The sequence below is a fragment of the Choloepus didactylus genome, chromosome 4 (assembly GCF_015220235.1).
Source record: "Choloepus didactylus isolate mChoDid1 chromosome 4, mChoDid1.pri, whole genome shotgun sequence".
NCBI classification, from domain to species: domain Eukaryota; kingdom Metazoa; phylum Chordata; class Mammalia; order Pilosa; family Megalonychidae; genus Choloepus; species Choloepus didactylus.
Genome location: NC_051310.1, coordinates 124,149,468 through 124,166,254, shown reverse-complemented (window position 1 = coordinate 124,166,254; position 16,787 = coordinate 124,149,468). Strand labels below are relative to the sequence as shown.

At 37.3% G+C, this 16,787-nt stretch overlaps 1 pseudogene; it reads right to left on the bottom strand.

The window, feature by feature from the left end:
* Positions 1 to 5,919: 5,919 nt before the first annotated feature.
* LOC119533346 lies at positions 5,920 to 6,893 on the bottom strand (annotated as a pseudogene).
* Between the last annotated feature and the right edge of the window lie 9,894 nt (positions 6,894 to 16,787).

The window sequence follows — 16,787 nt, the reverse complement described above, 5'->3', positions numbered from 1 at the left end:
ACTGAAAAGGAACATGCAAGAAACAAGTTAAAGAAATATCAATTTCTATTCAGTGCTCAATTTAAAAAAATGGCTAAGAAGCAACATATCATAAAAAGGAAATAATTATAGGAAGCTGGGGAGAATTTTGCTAGACTAAGATAACTTTTTAACAAGGAGACAATGTTTGAAAACTGAAATATTAATTCAACCTAATTTCTCAAAATCTGATTAGGCAGGTATAGGTATGTAAGTATGAGTATGTATCTATATGTATGTACATATGTGTATATATCTCATTTATTTTTTTCTCCAGCATGACCCTAACTATAAGAGCTCGAGAAGGTATTGCAGAGCAAAATTTTATAGAATCCTGTGTATGTGTTAAAAGAAAAATTATGACTAGGCGGGGCAAGATGGCAGCACAGAGAGGTGTGTAATTTAGTTAGCACCCTAGAGCAACTAGTATATAGCCAGGAACAAATAGTAAATACTCTGGAACAACTGTTGGGGGACATTCATGACTGAACACACATTGTACATCAGTCTGGAATGGGTGGAAGAGGTGAGATTGTAGCATAGAACTGTAAGTAAAGCTCCCCAAACTTTGGAGCTGGTGCTCCTCCCCAACCTGCACAGCAGGCTGAGCTGAAACTTTCCTTGTGGAAAAAAGAAACAGGTTACCTGGAGCAAGGGAAAGTAACTCAACCAAGCTCCAATTACAGTTTCAATTAACAAATTTGTACTACTGAATACAAGCTACAAGCACAGATAAACCCAGAACAAGCAGGAAGGGAACTTGAGTTTCTCCCCAGCAGAGGGGAGATAGGGCTGAGACAAAAAAAAAAATACATAAATAATTAAAAACTTTTGGCTTTTGGAGGCAGCTGAGCTCAGAATACTGGAAAATGACTGTGTCCCAAGAAAAGGGGCAAAGAGAACTGGGTATCAACACTGGTTGAGCAGTGAAACTGGGGGCTTGGGACTGGCTCTATAAAGCGGCTTTCTCTCTTTTTCCTTTTTTTCCCCCTCATCCTAAGTAGCTCATTAGAGAAAGCCTCAGGCATTTTCAGTTGTCAGTCCTGACCCAGGCAAGAGTGGAGTTAACAGAGTCAGAGAGACAAAGGAGGAATTCAAGTGTAGAAGATAACTCCCTAAAGGGTGTATCTTCCCTAAGAAGGGTGGGGCAAGGCTTAGCTCAAGTGGCTGCCCTCCCTAAGAGAATTCAGACCACAAAACCTGGAGGGTGGGGGGAGACCAGAAACAACTTAAGCTTGGCTTCTGAGACACTCTGCCCCTGGCCAGGACAGGGTCTGCCAAGAATTAAAAGGACCACACCTCTTTACAGCAGTGGGGAGTGATGGGCTGACAAGCACCACCTGCTGGGCAGGATAGGAAAACCACAGAGTCTAGAGGCCTCACAAGAAAGTCTCACAAGCTGCTGGATCTCACCCACAGGAAAACCTGATACTGAATACATCCTCCTTCTGACACCTGGGCCTGTCTGGTCTGGGAAATCTGATTGGGGTAATCCAGGAAACCAGATGCCTAGGCAACAAAAATTTATAAATCACACTAGGAAAACCAAAGATATGGCCCAGTCAAAGGAACAAACTTACACTTCAACTGAGATACAGGAATTGAAACAACTAATTATTAATCAAACAAATATCCGAAATCAATTCAAAAATCAAATCAATGAGTTGAGAGAAGATATGGCAAAAGAGATTAAGGATATAAATAAGACATAGGGCGAAAATAAGACAGAACTTGAAAGCTTGAAAAAACAATTGGCAGAACTTATGGGAATGAAAGGCACAATACAAGAGATGAAAAACACAATGGAGACATAAAACAGCAGATTTGAAGAGGCAGAAGAAAAGATTCATGAACTGGAGGACAGGACATCTGAAATCCTACACACAAAAGAACAGATAGGGTAAAGAATGGAAAAATATGAGCAGCATCTCAGGGAATTGAATGACAACATGAAACATATGAATGTACGTGTCATGGGTGTCCCAGAAGAAGATGAGAAAGGAAAAGGGGCAGAAGCAATAATGGAAGAAATAATCATTGAAAAATTTCCATCTCTTACGAAAGATATAAAATTACAGATCCAAGAAGCGTAGCATAACCCAAAGAGAGTAGACCTGAATAGACCTATGCAAAGACACTTGATAATCAGATTATCAAATGTCACAGACAAAGAGAGAAACCTGAAAGCAGCAAGAGAAATGCGATCCATCACATACAAGGGAAGCTCGATGAGTATATGCAGATTTCTCAGTAGACTCCATGGAAGCGAGAAGGCAGTGGTATGATATATTTAAGATACTGAAAGAGAAAAACTGCCAACCAAGAATTCTATATCCAGCAAAACTGTCCTTCAAAAAAGAGGGAGAGTTTAAAATATTCTCAGACACTGAGAGAGTTTGTGAACAAGACACCTACTCTATAGGAAATACTAAAGGGAGCATCACAGACAGATAGGAAAACATAGGAGAGAAAAGTTTGGAGCACAATATTGGGTGATGGTAGCACAATAATGTAAGTATACTGAACAAAGATGACTGTGAGTACAGTTGAAAGAGGAAGGTTAGGGGCACGTAGGACACCGGAAGGAAAGATAAAAGATAAAGACTAGGACTGTATAACTTAGTGAAACCTGGAGTGATAAATGTTTGTGATTAAATGTACAAATATGTTTTTACATGAGGGAGAAAAAATAAATGTCAACTTTGCAAGGTGTTAAAAATGGGGTGGTGTTGGGGAAAAATACAACCAATGCAAACTAGAGTCTATAGTTAACAGTAACAATGTAATATGCTTCCATTAAATGTAACAAAGGCAATATACCAAAGCTAAATGGGTATAAGATGGGGATATAAGGGAGGGATATGGGATTCTTGGCACTGGTGTTGTCTGAATTTTGTTGTATTTTACTTTAATTTTATTTTTTTCTTTTGTTGCTTTTTAGTTGTCATTTTTCCTTTCTTTTTCTTTTTTCTTTTTTCACCTCTTCTTGTGAAAGAAATGGAAATATCCTTATATAGACAGTGGTGGTGAATGCATAATTATGTGATTATACAGGGAACCATTGATTACTTAGGATGGAATGTATGGTATGTGAACAGTACCATCTGAAAAACAAACAGAGGTCTACAAGTGCTGGAGAAAATGTGAATAAAGGGATATACCTAAATTCCATTGGAGGGGAAGTAGAATGGTGCAGCCCGTCTGGAGAGCAGTGTGATGGTTCCATAGGAAGCTAAGCATGGTGTTGCCATATGGTCCAGCAACTCAGTTATTGGGTATATACTTGGAATAACTGAAAAGAGGGACACAAATAGACATTTTCACAGTGGGGTTTATGGTGTCAGAATTCATGATTTGCAGTGGAAGGAGGTAGCCTAAGGATACACTGACTGATGAATGGAATGGTGGACTGTGGCATATATAAACAATGGAATATGGAGCTGCTACAAGGAGTGAAGTTGTGAGATGAGTGGACATTGAGGACAGTATGTTGAGAGAAATAAACCAGAAATGGAAAGAAAAACATTTTAATACCTCATTAATATGGACTAAATATAATGTGCAAACTCTGAGAATTGAGTCTGAGAGCCCAGGTTATCAAGGGGAAGGCTTATTATAAGGTTCCTAGATTGTAAGCTCTTACAGAAGTTACATCTATTACTTAGTTGCAATGGTTATTTCTAAATTCTGAGATGCTGAGCTCTTTGTATATAACCTGGTTGGTCTCTGGAACTTTGGATATCTGTGTGACACCTGAGACTCAGAGCCATAGTCAGGCAGCTATGAATGTCATTATTACCCCATACAGTAAATGTTAAGGAGTCTGAAAAAAGAGATCAGACTTTAATTAGAAATATGAATGAAATGGACTTGGTTAGGACTAAGGTAAATCAGACTAAAGGGTAAAGGATGATAGTTACAGTGTTTTTAAAACTTCAACTTCTGTGTGAGTCCAAAGGAAAAGATGTTTATTAGGTGCAAAATCTATATGTTTTGTTACACACTATATAATTTAACTTGTGTGGTCAGTGTATTCAAACAACACATTACATGGAATGTTGAATAGGGAGTAAAATCTGGTTGGTTTGTACAGTTAGTTTGAAGCCACAATACATCCCAGAGTAATCTGAGCAAAGAATAAAAATGTATTTGGAAAGCCCCCTTGAAGGACTGGGGGAAAATGTGGAAATATTAAATTTCCCTACCTGGGGAATTAATGATAGTCTCACAAGCATTGGGGGCTACCAATTTAGAAGGCTGAGCCCTCAATCTTGGGGCTTGCCCTTATGAAGCTTGTTGCTGCAAAGGAGAGGCTAAGTCTACTTAAGATTGTGCCTAAGAGTCACCCCCAGAGAACCTCTTTTGTTGCTCAGATGTGGCCTCTTTTACATGACTCCCAGGGGTGTAAATCTCCTTGGTAACACGGGACATGACTTGTGGGAATGAGCCTGTTCCTGGCATCATGGGATTGAGAAAGCCTTCTTGGACCAAAAGGGGGAAGAGAAATAAACAAAATAAGGTTTCAGTGGCTGAGAGATCTCAAATAGAGTTGAGAGGTTATTCTGGAGGTTATTCTTATGCGTTATATAGATTCCATTTTTTAGGTTTTTTTTTTTTTTTTTTTTTTTATTTTATCGGAATAGCTAGAAGCAAATACCTGAAACTGTTGAACTGTAAGGCAGTAGCCTTTATTCTTGAAGACTATTATATACTATATAGCTTACACTGTGTGACCATGAAAACTTTGTGGCCCCCACTGCCTTTATACATTGTATGGACAGATAAATAGAAAAATGAAGACAAAACATAAATGAATAATAGGGAGAGATGGTGGCTATGGGATGTTTTGGGTGTTCTTTTTTATTTTAACTTTTATTCTTATTCTCTTTTGTGTGTGATAATGAAAATGTTCAAAAAATGATCATGTGAATGCATAACTATGTTATCATACTGTGGACAGTGGATTGTATACCATGGATGATTGTATGGTGTGTGAATGTATTTCAATAAAACTGAATTTAATAAAAAAAAAAAGTTAAGGAAAAAAAAATTGATCATGGTGATGAATGCACAACTATATAATGGTACTGTGAACAACTGATTGTACACCATGGATGACTGTATGGTAGGTGACTATATCTCAATAAAATTGAATTTAAATAAAAGAACAATTATGGATATAAGGAAAAGTAAAAGATGGGATTAAGCAAAAATTAAATAGCATTTGAAGTAGATTTCGGACTACTTAGAGAAGATTAAAATTAAAACAATAAATATAAGGAATGATTATACCTGAAGTGAATCACTCTTGGCCTACCATGCATCAGGCCAGATTGCTTTGAAGAATTCATACTCAGGTCTTAAACTTATGAAAAAGTATCCTTATATTCACGATTCAATGTGTAATCTACATTATCTTTAAACTATGCTATACTTAATTATACGGTAATTTCAAATACTCTACTGCCATTAGGAAAGAAAGTCCTTTATGAATATATACTCAATGTCTGTTTTAATTATACTTCTAAAGCTATAAATATATCAGTAATTTGTATAATTAGTTGAAAAGTTGAAAAGAATGAGATAGAGCCTTGGAATAAATGGATTAGATTCTTAATGCTATAAGAAAACACTAACAGATTAAGTGTTGGGGAAAAGCAAAGTAAGAAAGTCTATGCTGTGTTCCAAATTTCTATCATTGCCAACCATTGTTATCAACTCACGTCTTGTGATCAAACGTTCACAGTCCTGCTAAATATAACTGTGACCTTGTTATAGTTTTAACAAGAAGTCTCTTCTACCTTAAGTGTGTACAACCAAAATACACACTTAACACAGGACTGTACTCCAATATTATGTGAGCATTGGGGCCAAAGTGTGCATGTGTCTGGTAAGTCCAGTCTAGTGATTCCCTTTGGATGACATGTTTTGTTCCTCTCTCTGCTTCTGCTTCTTCTTCTTGTCACCTTTTTTGAATCCTGTTGAATAAATGGAGAGCTCCCAGTTGCTGGTGACCCAAGGTTTATCTTACTCATCCTCCTCCTCCTCACAAATATAGTTAGATACATGTATGGGTAAAGTGACAGGTCTCTGAAACTTCAGCGAAGGACATTTGGCTGGTTGGGAAGGCAGGGCATTTTGTCCTCTTTGCCTGCATTCTTATGCAAAGTCTTCTTCATCTCCCACACCATTTATTGTTAAGGACTTTGGCCATTTTCTTCAACTTCTCTTTCTTGACCATTTGCAATAATTCTCTTTGTAGTGATTTTTCGCCATTAACTATTTTAGTAGAAGTTGATACAGATTTGAAGTTGCTCATCCTACTACCAACAAAGGACATCAAAGAAAATGAAGTAAGGCCCTCATCAAAGAAATGAAGTAAACCAAAGAAAGTAAATCCTGTCTCAAAAGAAGAAATCCACCTCCAAAAGATGGAAGCCCACTGAAGGCGGAGGAAAAGGATCCCACGCTCCTGCTTCTGATTTCATGGAGGCCTCTTTGATTTCCAAAAAACTACTCAAATGGATCTTTGAAGAAGTCAAATGAAAATGGGTCCCTTTCACCAAAAAATTCCCTGAAGACATCATCTGTATTACAGAATGTAAAGCCAAACTCAAATGCACTGTTGAAATGACTTCTACCTCTACCACCATTTAATCCTTCTTTGACATATTTGTCATAAATGTCCAGTTTTTAAGCACCTGACAACATCTTTATATGCCTCAACTACTTGTTTGAATTTTCTCTCTGCTTCTTCATTATTCTCAGGATTTTTATCAGGATGTGACTTCAGTGTCAATTTATGATATGCCTTTTTAATATCCTCGGGTGAGGCATGTCTCTGCATGTCTAGGAACTTCATAGTAACCCACCATATTTTAACAGATTGTTGGAACAAGTCAGTTATGAGGCCATGAAAATGTCCACATCAACCCAACATCAAGATGATACCTTCCTGAAGACCTGCTGCCAGTGATCCTGGACTCCTTGTCACATGGTAAGGGACATGGTGGTATCTCTCCATCTCTTTTTCTTTCCTTGAAATCTGTTAAAGAAACTGGGCTGTTTGATTTGTAGTTTCCCAGAATCTAAATTTTACTGAGTGAATTCCCATGATACAATGTATCATGATCAGTGTATTGCCTGTAAATTAGTAATTGGATATACAGATTTATCAGATCTAACTTCAATTTGGGAGGCAAGATTACTTCATTGTGGCTTGTGCTCTTCTGTTAGGAAGCAAATAGTGTCTGGTTGCCTCTCTTTTTGTGATGTTAGCAGCCATTGATGCTCAATGTGTGGATCAACTCATTAGCAGCTGCAAAAGGATGATATCCCAATTCATCATTCCTTCCTCATTTATTATCTAGAATATTTCTTCAGAAAGCAGCTCCCCCTCATCTTTTATTTGGTTATCTAGTGGTACATCTCACATAGGGAAGGCAGGTGGCATTCTTCATTCCTTCCCTTTATTTACCAGTTTAAAAAATAATGAGTTGGTTACCTATCATCTTCAAAAGTTGATTAATTAGATATTCAGGATCATAAAAACTCATGGATATTTAAATTTTTAAATTCACTGAAGTTATTACTGTTATTGAGCTCAGATTATCCCATTTTTTGTCAGTGACAGTTTTGTTAACTTGGTTCCTGAGTCTTTCTGACATGACCTCAGTAGTCTGTGGTGGCTTCCTTTCTATCAATGACAACATGGTCTATGATTGGTCTATGATTTCATATATATGTTTTGAACTATTATTTTCATTTTTTCTTGCAATTTTATTGAGATAGTCACATACCATACCAATCATCCAAAGTGTACAGTTTTTCACAGTATCATCATATAGTTGGGCATTCATCACCACAGTCAAGTTTTGAACATTTTCATTACTCCAAAAACAAAAAAATAATAAAAATAAAAGTAAAAAAGAAAATAAAAAACAACCCATCCCTGCCTCCCTATTATTCATTTACTTTTTGTCCCCATTTTTCTACTCATCTGTCCATACACTGGATAAAGGGAGTATGAGCCACAAGATTTTCTACAATCACATGGTCACACAATATAAGCTATATAGTTATACACTTGTCTTCAAGAAACAAGTCTACTGGGTTGCAGTTCAACAGTTTCAGGTATTCCTTCTAGCTATTCTAATACACTAAAAACTAAAAAGGGCTGTCCATATAATGCATAAGAATAACCTCCAGAATGACCTCTTGACTCCATTTGAAATCTCTCAGCCCCTGAAAACTTTACTTTGTTTCATTTCTCTTTCCCCTTTTGGTCCAAGGCGGCTTTCTCAATCCCACGATGCCAGGTCCAGACTCATCCCCGCAAGTCATATCCCACATTCCCAGGGAGATTTACACCCCTGGGAGTCATGTCTCACGTAGGGGGGAGGGAGGGAGTCCACCTGCCAAGTTGGTTTAGCTGGAGAGAGGGCCACATCTGAGCAACACAAGAGGTTCTCTGGGGGTGACTTACGCACAATTTTAAGTAGGCTTAGCCTCTCCTTTGCAGCAATAAGCTTCATAAGTGCAAGCCCAAAGATCAATGGCTTGGCCTACTAAATCGGTAGTCCCCAATGTTTGCGAGAATATAAGGAATTCTGCAGGTGGGTAAATTTAATATTTCAATATTTTCCCCACTCCCTCAAGGGAGCTTTTCAAATACTTCTTTATTCTCTGCCAAAATTACTTTGGGATGTACTGGGGCTTCAAACTAACCTGTACAAACAAACCAGATCTCACTTCCTATTCAAGGTTCCATGTAATTATAGTGTTTAATAAACTAACCATACAAGTTAAATTATATAGTGTACTACAGAAAATAAAGATTTTCCACCAAATAAACATCTCCACCTTTGGTCTCACACAGAAGTTGAAGTTTTAAAATATAGTCAATATCATCTTCTACCTTTTAGTCTGACGTACCTTAGTCGTAACCAAGGCCATTTCATTCATATCTCTAACTGAAGTCTGATCTCTTTTTCAGCTTCTTTAACATTTGCTGTATGGGATAATGTTGACATTCTTAGCTGCCGATCTCTAGCTCTGAATCTCATGTGTCACACAGATACCCAAAGTTCCAGAGCTCAGCATCTCAGAATCTAGAAATAACCATTACAACCCAGGAATAGAGGTAACTGCTGTAAGAGCTTATACTCTAGGAGCCATTACAATAAGCCTTCCCCTGATAACCTATGCTCTCAGATTAAATTCTCAGAAGTTGAACATTATACTTAGTCCATATTCATGAGGCATTATAATGTCTGTCTTTTTATTTCTGGCTTATTTCACACAACATACTGTCCTCAAGTTTCATTTACCTATTTGCATACCTCACAACTTCATTTCTTCTTGTGGCCACTCAATATTCCATCACATGTACACATCACAGTTCACCATTCCATTCATCAGTCAATGTACCCTTATGCTACCTCCATCCATTCTGAATCATGAATACTGCCACCATAAACACCAGTGTGCAAATATTCATTTGTGTCTCTGCTCTCAGTTCTTCCAAATATATACCCAATAACAAGGTTGCAGGACCATATGGCAACCCCATACTTAGCTTCCTGTGGAACCACCATATTGCCCTCCAGATGGGCTGCACCATTCTACTTTCCCACTAACAGTGATTAGGTACATCCCTCTCTCCACATTTTCTTCAGCTCTTATACCTCTCTGTTTATTTTTTAAACATTCAATCCTAAGTAAACAATCAGTGGTTCCTTGTATAATCACAAAGTTATGCATTTACCACACAATCTATATGTGGACATTTCCATTTCTTATGCAAAAAAAGAGGAAGAGAAGAAAAAAGACAAAAAATAAAAAAGGAAAAAAATGATGAAAAAGTAAAAGAAAAAATAAAAATAAAATAAAATACATTAAAAAGTTCAGACACCACCACCACCACCAAGAATCCCATACCCCTCCCTCCTTTATATCCCACCTCTTATAGACATTTAGCTTTGGTATATTGCCTTTGTTACAATTAGTGGAGGCATATTACAGTGTTACTGTTTACTGTAGACTCTTGTTTGCATTGGTTGAATTCCACCCCCCCAATACCGTCCCATTCTCAACTCCTTGTAAAGTTGGCATTCATTTGTTCTCCCTTATGTAAAAAACATTCTTATATTTGTACATTTACTCACCATCATTGACCACTCTAGTTTTCACTAACTTATACAGTCCCAGTATATACCTTTCATCTTTCCTTTTGGTGTCCTACATGCTTCTACCTTCCTCTTTTAACCGTACTCACATTCATCTTTGTTCAGTGTACTTACAATATTGTGCTACCATATGATTTCATATTGATACTTCCAAGTCAAAGTCAGAACTGTAGGGTTTTTACTTAACATCTTCTATCTTACATTGATATCTCCTTTCTACTGAGAATCCAGGTTCTCAGGGACCAGAGATAGAATGATAGAATTAGAATATCACACCATTACAAATTGTATTGTCTTGCTTTACCTGCACTATAATCTCAGTAAAATAATCACCCATTCTACCAATAATATTACTGAAAAAGTTAAAAAAAATTGTTGCATATGTGCTCTCCATTTTTATAAATGTATATTATATATATTTTCAGAACACATATCTAATACATACTGTACTTTAACTCATTTAGTCTTAGTTTTATGAGTAAAAGGTACTTAATGCTTACCACACCACTAGTCTTCAGGTTGACATCTCTTGAATCATATGGATGTCTGAAGTTTGTTCTCCAGTCGATTCCTCACGAAAGGTGCAAGGAAATGATATTAAATGCCTGTGTCCCCACAACAGTGCTAACAGACCATGCTGTCAAACTTGAATTTTTCGCCAATCTAATAGATGAGAAGTTGCATCTTGGTGTAGTTTTAATTTGCATTTCTCTCATTATTAGCCATATTGAGCATTTTTTTTTTCATGTTTAAGGGCCATTTCTTTTTCTGTGGGCTGTTTATTAACATCTTTTGTTCATTTTTCTATTGGGTTGTTGGCTTCCCCCTCCTGCCCATTTTTAGGAGCTCTTTGCATATGAGCATTATTAGCCCTTTGTATATGATACAGGTTGCAAGTATCTCTTCCTAAGTTTGTCATTGTTGTTGGTCATTGTTGTATTTTTGGCATGTGGCCCTATATATGTTTAATACTTTGAGCCCTGCTTTCTTCTCAGATTTATTTTTTTGTTATAATATACTCTCATTTGAAACTAATATCTAACTTGTACAGTTATAGGAAAAAATCACTGGTATGTTTGTTGGGATCATGTTAAATTTATAAATTAGGGAGAGTTGGATATATTTTTGGATACTGAGTCTTCTCATCTAGGAATATGGTTTCTTGTTCCATTTGCTTTGGTCTAGCTTATGTCTTTCAGTAAAAGTGTTTTAAAATTTTTCCTCATAGAAGTTTTGCATGTTTCTTGTTTAGTTCACGCCTGGACATTTTATCTTTTTGCTGCTAGCATAAAAAGTGTCTTCTCTTGCACTATTATCTTCTAACTGGTTATTATTTATGTATGTGAAACTATTGGTTTCTGAATATCAAAGGCTTTTGAGTTAAGGATCATTATGCTGTCATTGTGCAGACTGGATTAAAGAAGGAGAGATAATGCAGTATTTCAAGCGGGAAATGAATTCATGAGCCAAGGCAGAGTCAGGAAGAAAGAGAAGGAGCAAGTGGAAATACACTTCAAAGGTACAGAACTTGGAAACTAATTTGATGTCTAGGAGATGGTGAAGAAAAGGGCACGTGAGCTTTCATTCTTTTCAACTCGGTAAATGCAATTATAAAAATGTTATTAACAGATACAGGAAGAGGAAGTTTTGGGGAAAGATAGTGAATTTTAATTTTGGGCATTTAAGTTTGAGGCTAGAAGTCAAAGAGAGGTTAAATGTTAAGATTTATATTTGCAAGCCACCAGGTAGAGCTGTAGGGGTATTTTAAATGACTAGAGAGAGAAAACTGAGTAAGAGAAAAGCGATACTAGGATTTTTACATTTAAGGAACAGTCAGAGGAAGCAGAACCCTAAGAGACTGAGAATGAGGGGTTTGAGTGGTAGAAAGTGAACTAGAATACAAAGTCATAGAAAGCAAAGGATAGGCCCATTCATCAAAGGGGGTGATCTACTAAAACAAATACTGGAGGGAAGCTGAAGAAGGTGAAGATTGAGAAGTTTTCACTGAGCTTGCCGATTATGAAATCAGCAGTAATTTTTGAGACAGCAATTTCAGAACTGTTATGATGTTAAGATAAGATTGTAAAGGACTAAGCTGTTAAAGACATTAGACCATAATGTAGGAGTGGACTTGTGTTAGCAAATTTAAACTGTGCATTTCAAACATGTAAAATCCAAGCACAAGAGGTTTAATGATTCAAATAATCTATGGTAGCTACCAGTTAACAAACATGCTGAGATGAAAATAACTTGACCCAAATTAAATTTTCCTAACAATTTGTTTATGGCTATTAATCCAAATTCAAAGTTCCATCATTTGCCTCAATATGTATTTATCCTTTACCTTCCGACAGATGTGTATGTGTGTTTATGTCTTCAAGTAAAACATAAAAAGGACAAGAATTTTACCCACTCTTAGATAATATCTGTCCTTTTATTTAGGCATTTATAACAATTATAATAGCTTATACTTAGAATTTCTAAGACATTGTAGTATCTCATTTGAACCTCACAAGACTCTGGAAAGTAACTAAAACAGGTATTATTTTTTGAGGTGCAGAGAGTTTAAAAGAACGATAGAACCAGGTCTAGATTACAGGCCTATGTTAACAGTCAGTATTAAGTATAGGAAATGCTTGTTCTATATAGTTTAAACAGAAAAGGATTTATTGCAGAGAATTAAGTGCTTATAAATAAATGCAAGAACCTCTTGGAACAAAAGAGGGATGACTATCAGAGGAATTACCTATAAATTCATCCCTGGAATAACTCCAGGTTTCAGGAACACAGAAAGTTGCTGATACTGTGCAGTTACCATCACTGCCACCACTCATCTGCCTTTTGACAGTCACAAAACTGGAACATGGACTTTTGATACCTAAGAATCTCAAGAATGGACTCTGATGCTGAAAACTTTGTGTACATGAACTTGCCTGCAAGACAATGTCATCCAAAAGGGGTAGAAATATGGCTTCTGTTTCATTTTTGTCTTCCAAATCTTCTAAGAATGTATCTAACACATGGAATGTAATTAACATCTAGAATACAAGCTGCAAGGAAGACTAGAAAATGTAGTCTTTGGCTTTCTACCCTCTGCACATCAAGAGGAAGCTAAAACAGAAACTGAGCAAGTCAGTCCACAATATTTGCCACAGCAAATCTCTGTCTTCTTTCAAGATGTTGTCAAAAATAATAGGCTGGAACCATGGGGCACACCACTAGAAAATGGTCTTCAGATGGATAATATGTATCACTAATATTCAAATAACCTTCCCAGGGTCATGGCTTTATTGGTAGAGCTGATACTTAAATTCAGGTCTGTCTGACACAAATGATCACAATGCTATATAGCGTTTCAATTTGATTCATTAATTCTCTTTAGCTGTTTAAGTAGCTTAGAGTCTACCTAAGTTTATCAACTTTTTTTTGACAGCTACTGTGGCGGTTTGAATGTATTGTGTCCCCCAAATGCCGTTATCTTTGTGGTCTTGTGGGACAGACGTTTTGGTGCTGGTTAGATTTGCTTGGAATGTGCACCACCCAGCTGTGGGTGGTGACTTTGGTGGGATACTCCCGTGGAGGTGTGACCCCACCCATTCAGGGTGGGCCTTGATCAGTGGAGCCATATAAAACATGCTGACTCAAAGAGACTGAACGGAGTGCAGCTGTGAGTGACGTTTTGAAGAAGAGCAAGCTTGCTAGAGAGGAATGTCCTGGGAGAAAGCCATTTTGAAACCAGAACTTTGGAGCAGACGCCAGCCATGTGCCTTCCCAGCTAACAGAGGTTTTCCAGACGCCATTTGCCATCCTCCAGTGAAGGTACCTGATTACTGATGTGTTACCTTGGACACTTTATGGCCTTAAGATTGTAACTGTATAGCCAAATAAAACCCCTTTTTATAAAAGCCAGTCCATCTCTGGTGTTTTGCATTCTGCAGCATTAGCAAACTAGAACAGCTACGAAACAGTATTCAAATGCTGTGCTAAACTTACGGTATTCTAAGTCACTCTCCTAACTTACCAGTCTTAATGAAAAGAAATGCAGTCTGCCATTCTTGGGTGATCCATGATGGTTTAGTGGTCCCCATGCTAATCTAATCATTTTACATTCCCTACTCCTGCTTAAAACCTTTTGGTGGCTATGATAGCTAGAATTTGGATTTGCATTGAGTGACAGAAATCTCAAAATAAATGACAAAACAGAAAGAAACTATTTCTCTCTCATGTAAAACACATCCAGAAGTAAGCCATTAAGTCTTGTAGGGCAACTTCCCACAGTCATCGGGGCCCCAGGCTCCTTCTATTTCTTGCTTCATCATCCTTAGCATGAGGCTTTACGTCACGGTACAAGGTAGTTACTTGAGCTCTAGCCATCACATCTGCATTCCAGCCAGCAGGGAGGAAGGAGGGCAGACTTCAAAGAAGTTGCACATAAACCTTTTGATTACATCTCATCGGTTGAGAACTTGGTAAGTGGTCTCACTTAATTACAAGGGAAGGTGGTAACCGTAATCTTTCAGAAGGCCCATGTGTCCAGGTAAAAATCAGGGGACTTTAATAGTAATAAAGAATGGGAGAATGGATATTGGTGGCAAGCAGCAATCTCTGTTATAGTGGCTTTGTTGCATCCTGCAATCCTGTCCCTTGTGCATCTTCTTGTTTAGTTTGCAAAAGGTGACGAAATGCAATATGCCAGAAATCCAGAAATGGACTGGCTTTTAACAATGGGGATTTATTAGCTTACAAGTTTACAGTTTGAAGGACATGAAAATGTCCAAATTTGAGACATCAACAGGACGATACCTTCTCCCTGAAGACCAGCTACTGGTGATCCTCAGTTCCTCTGACACATGGCCAGGCACATGGCAACATCTCTCCCAGGTTTCGCTGCTTCCGGCTTCTGGCTTCTTATTTTCTGTGGCTTTTTTTTTCTGAGCTTATGTGTGCCCTCTCTCAGCTTCTCTAGAGCTTTTTTTCTGTGTCTTCTTTCCTTTTTCCTCTTATAAAGGACTCCAGTAAGAGGATTAAAATCCATGCCTCAACTGAAATAACCTAATCAAAAGGCCCCACCCACAGTAATGGATTAAAACATGATCTTTTCTGGGGTACATACAGCTTCAAACTATCACACTGATTATACTGTGAAACTTCACAGTGTCAGGCTTCTTTGTATCTCTAGTGCCTGGCACAGAGAATGACATATTTTGGGTGCTTTATCATTCGTTCAACAAAACAGTCTACTTGTCTTTTTTCTGATGAATTTTTAAAAGTGAGTTGAAAATAAATATTAGATTCTACCTCTAGGAAATGTTCTTGAAAAGCAGTGTGTAAGACAAAATTTTGCATTGAACTTTATTTTTCCCTTAACTTTGAATACATTAGGACATGTATTCCCTTGGGAGATGGGTATGGGGGAGGGAGGACTCTAATAATTTTAGAGGAAAGTTTTAAAATACAGATAAAATCTAAAACCAACAAAAATGAAAAGGAATTATAAAAGATATAAAAATCGAAGGCAATGGGGGAAAAAAAACCCCACAAAAGTGAAACTGAATACTAAATTTTAAACCATAATGAAATCTTCAAAGAAGCCATCAGCTTGAACTACTTAAGTAGGTACAGTTTGAACAAGTGTCTTACAGTGTTGCATAATGGTTAAGAACTGGGTTTTGGAGTCAAGATAATTCTGGCTCTTCCTGTTACTAGCTTTGTGACCTCCACCAGTTCATCTATGAGCTAAAATATTCTCACCTGAAAAATGATATTCTTTCAGAATTGATACAGGAAATGAGATAATACATACAAAGTATTTAACACAGGATCCAGTGCAAAGAAATAGTACAAATGGCAGTAATACCATCCCAATCATTACTCTTTTGTTTTTGTAATTGCTTCCACCACCTGTCCAAATTCAGGGCTCCAGTCCTGTGGTGATAGTGGGGCTATTGCAGTCACTGAGTAGGCTGTTTGGTTCAGGGGTCCTAACTACAATATAAGTTATAGTTCCAGGCACTGGTTATTGCTACTCAGTTTCTTTTAAGAGAGAACTCCATCTGGTTCATTACTCTGCAGGTAATATCTGACTGCTTCCAGACATGGTCTGGGTTCAGGCTCACAAGTGCAGTGCGCTCATCATTTTGAATTTCTAGTTCATGGAAATGCATATAATGTTTTTGAACACAGTTGTGCTTTTAAATCCCGCCCCCGGTTTTTTTCTATTATTCTTCTGTCCAAAATTCCCCAAATATCCAGATCTAGGTCTTCCACAGGCTAACATTTTAAAGCAAATGTTATGTGATTGAGCAAAAGAGAAGATATCCTTCTGGATAACAATAAAGCTTTATGCCATATACCATTCATTGGTAACACATCCTAAATGAATAGCACAGCTGCAATGAGTAAGATTCTGTATATCCTGGATTAACAGCAGAGAGGAGGTTAGCAGTACTTTTTTGCTTTGTGATTTTTATCCTCTTCCCTGAATTTTATGAGAGCAAAAGAAGAATGGTGTTTGGTCTGTTTACAAAATGACATGCTGCCTGTATAAAATATATCCCATAAATCACCTTAAGATCCAGTCTG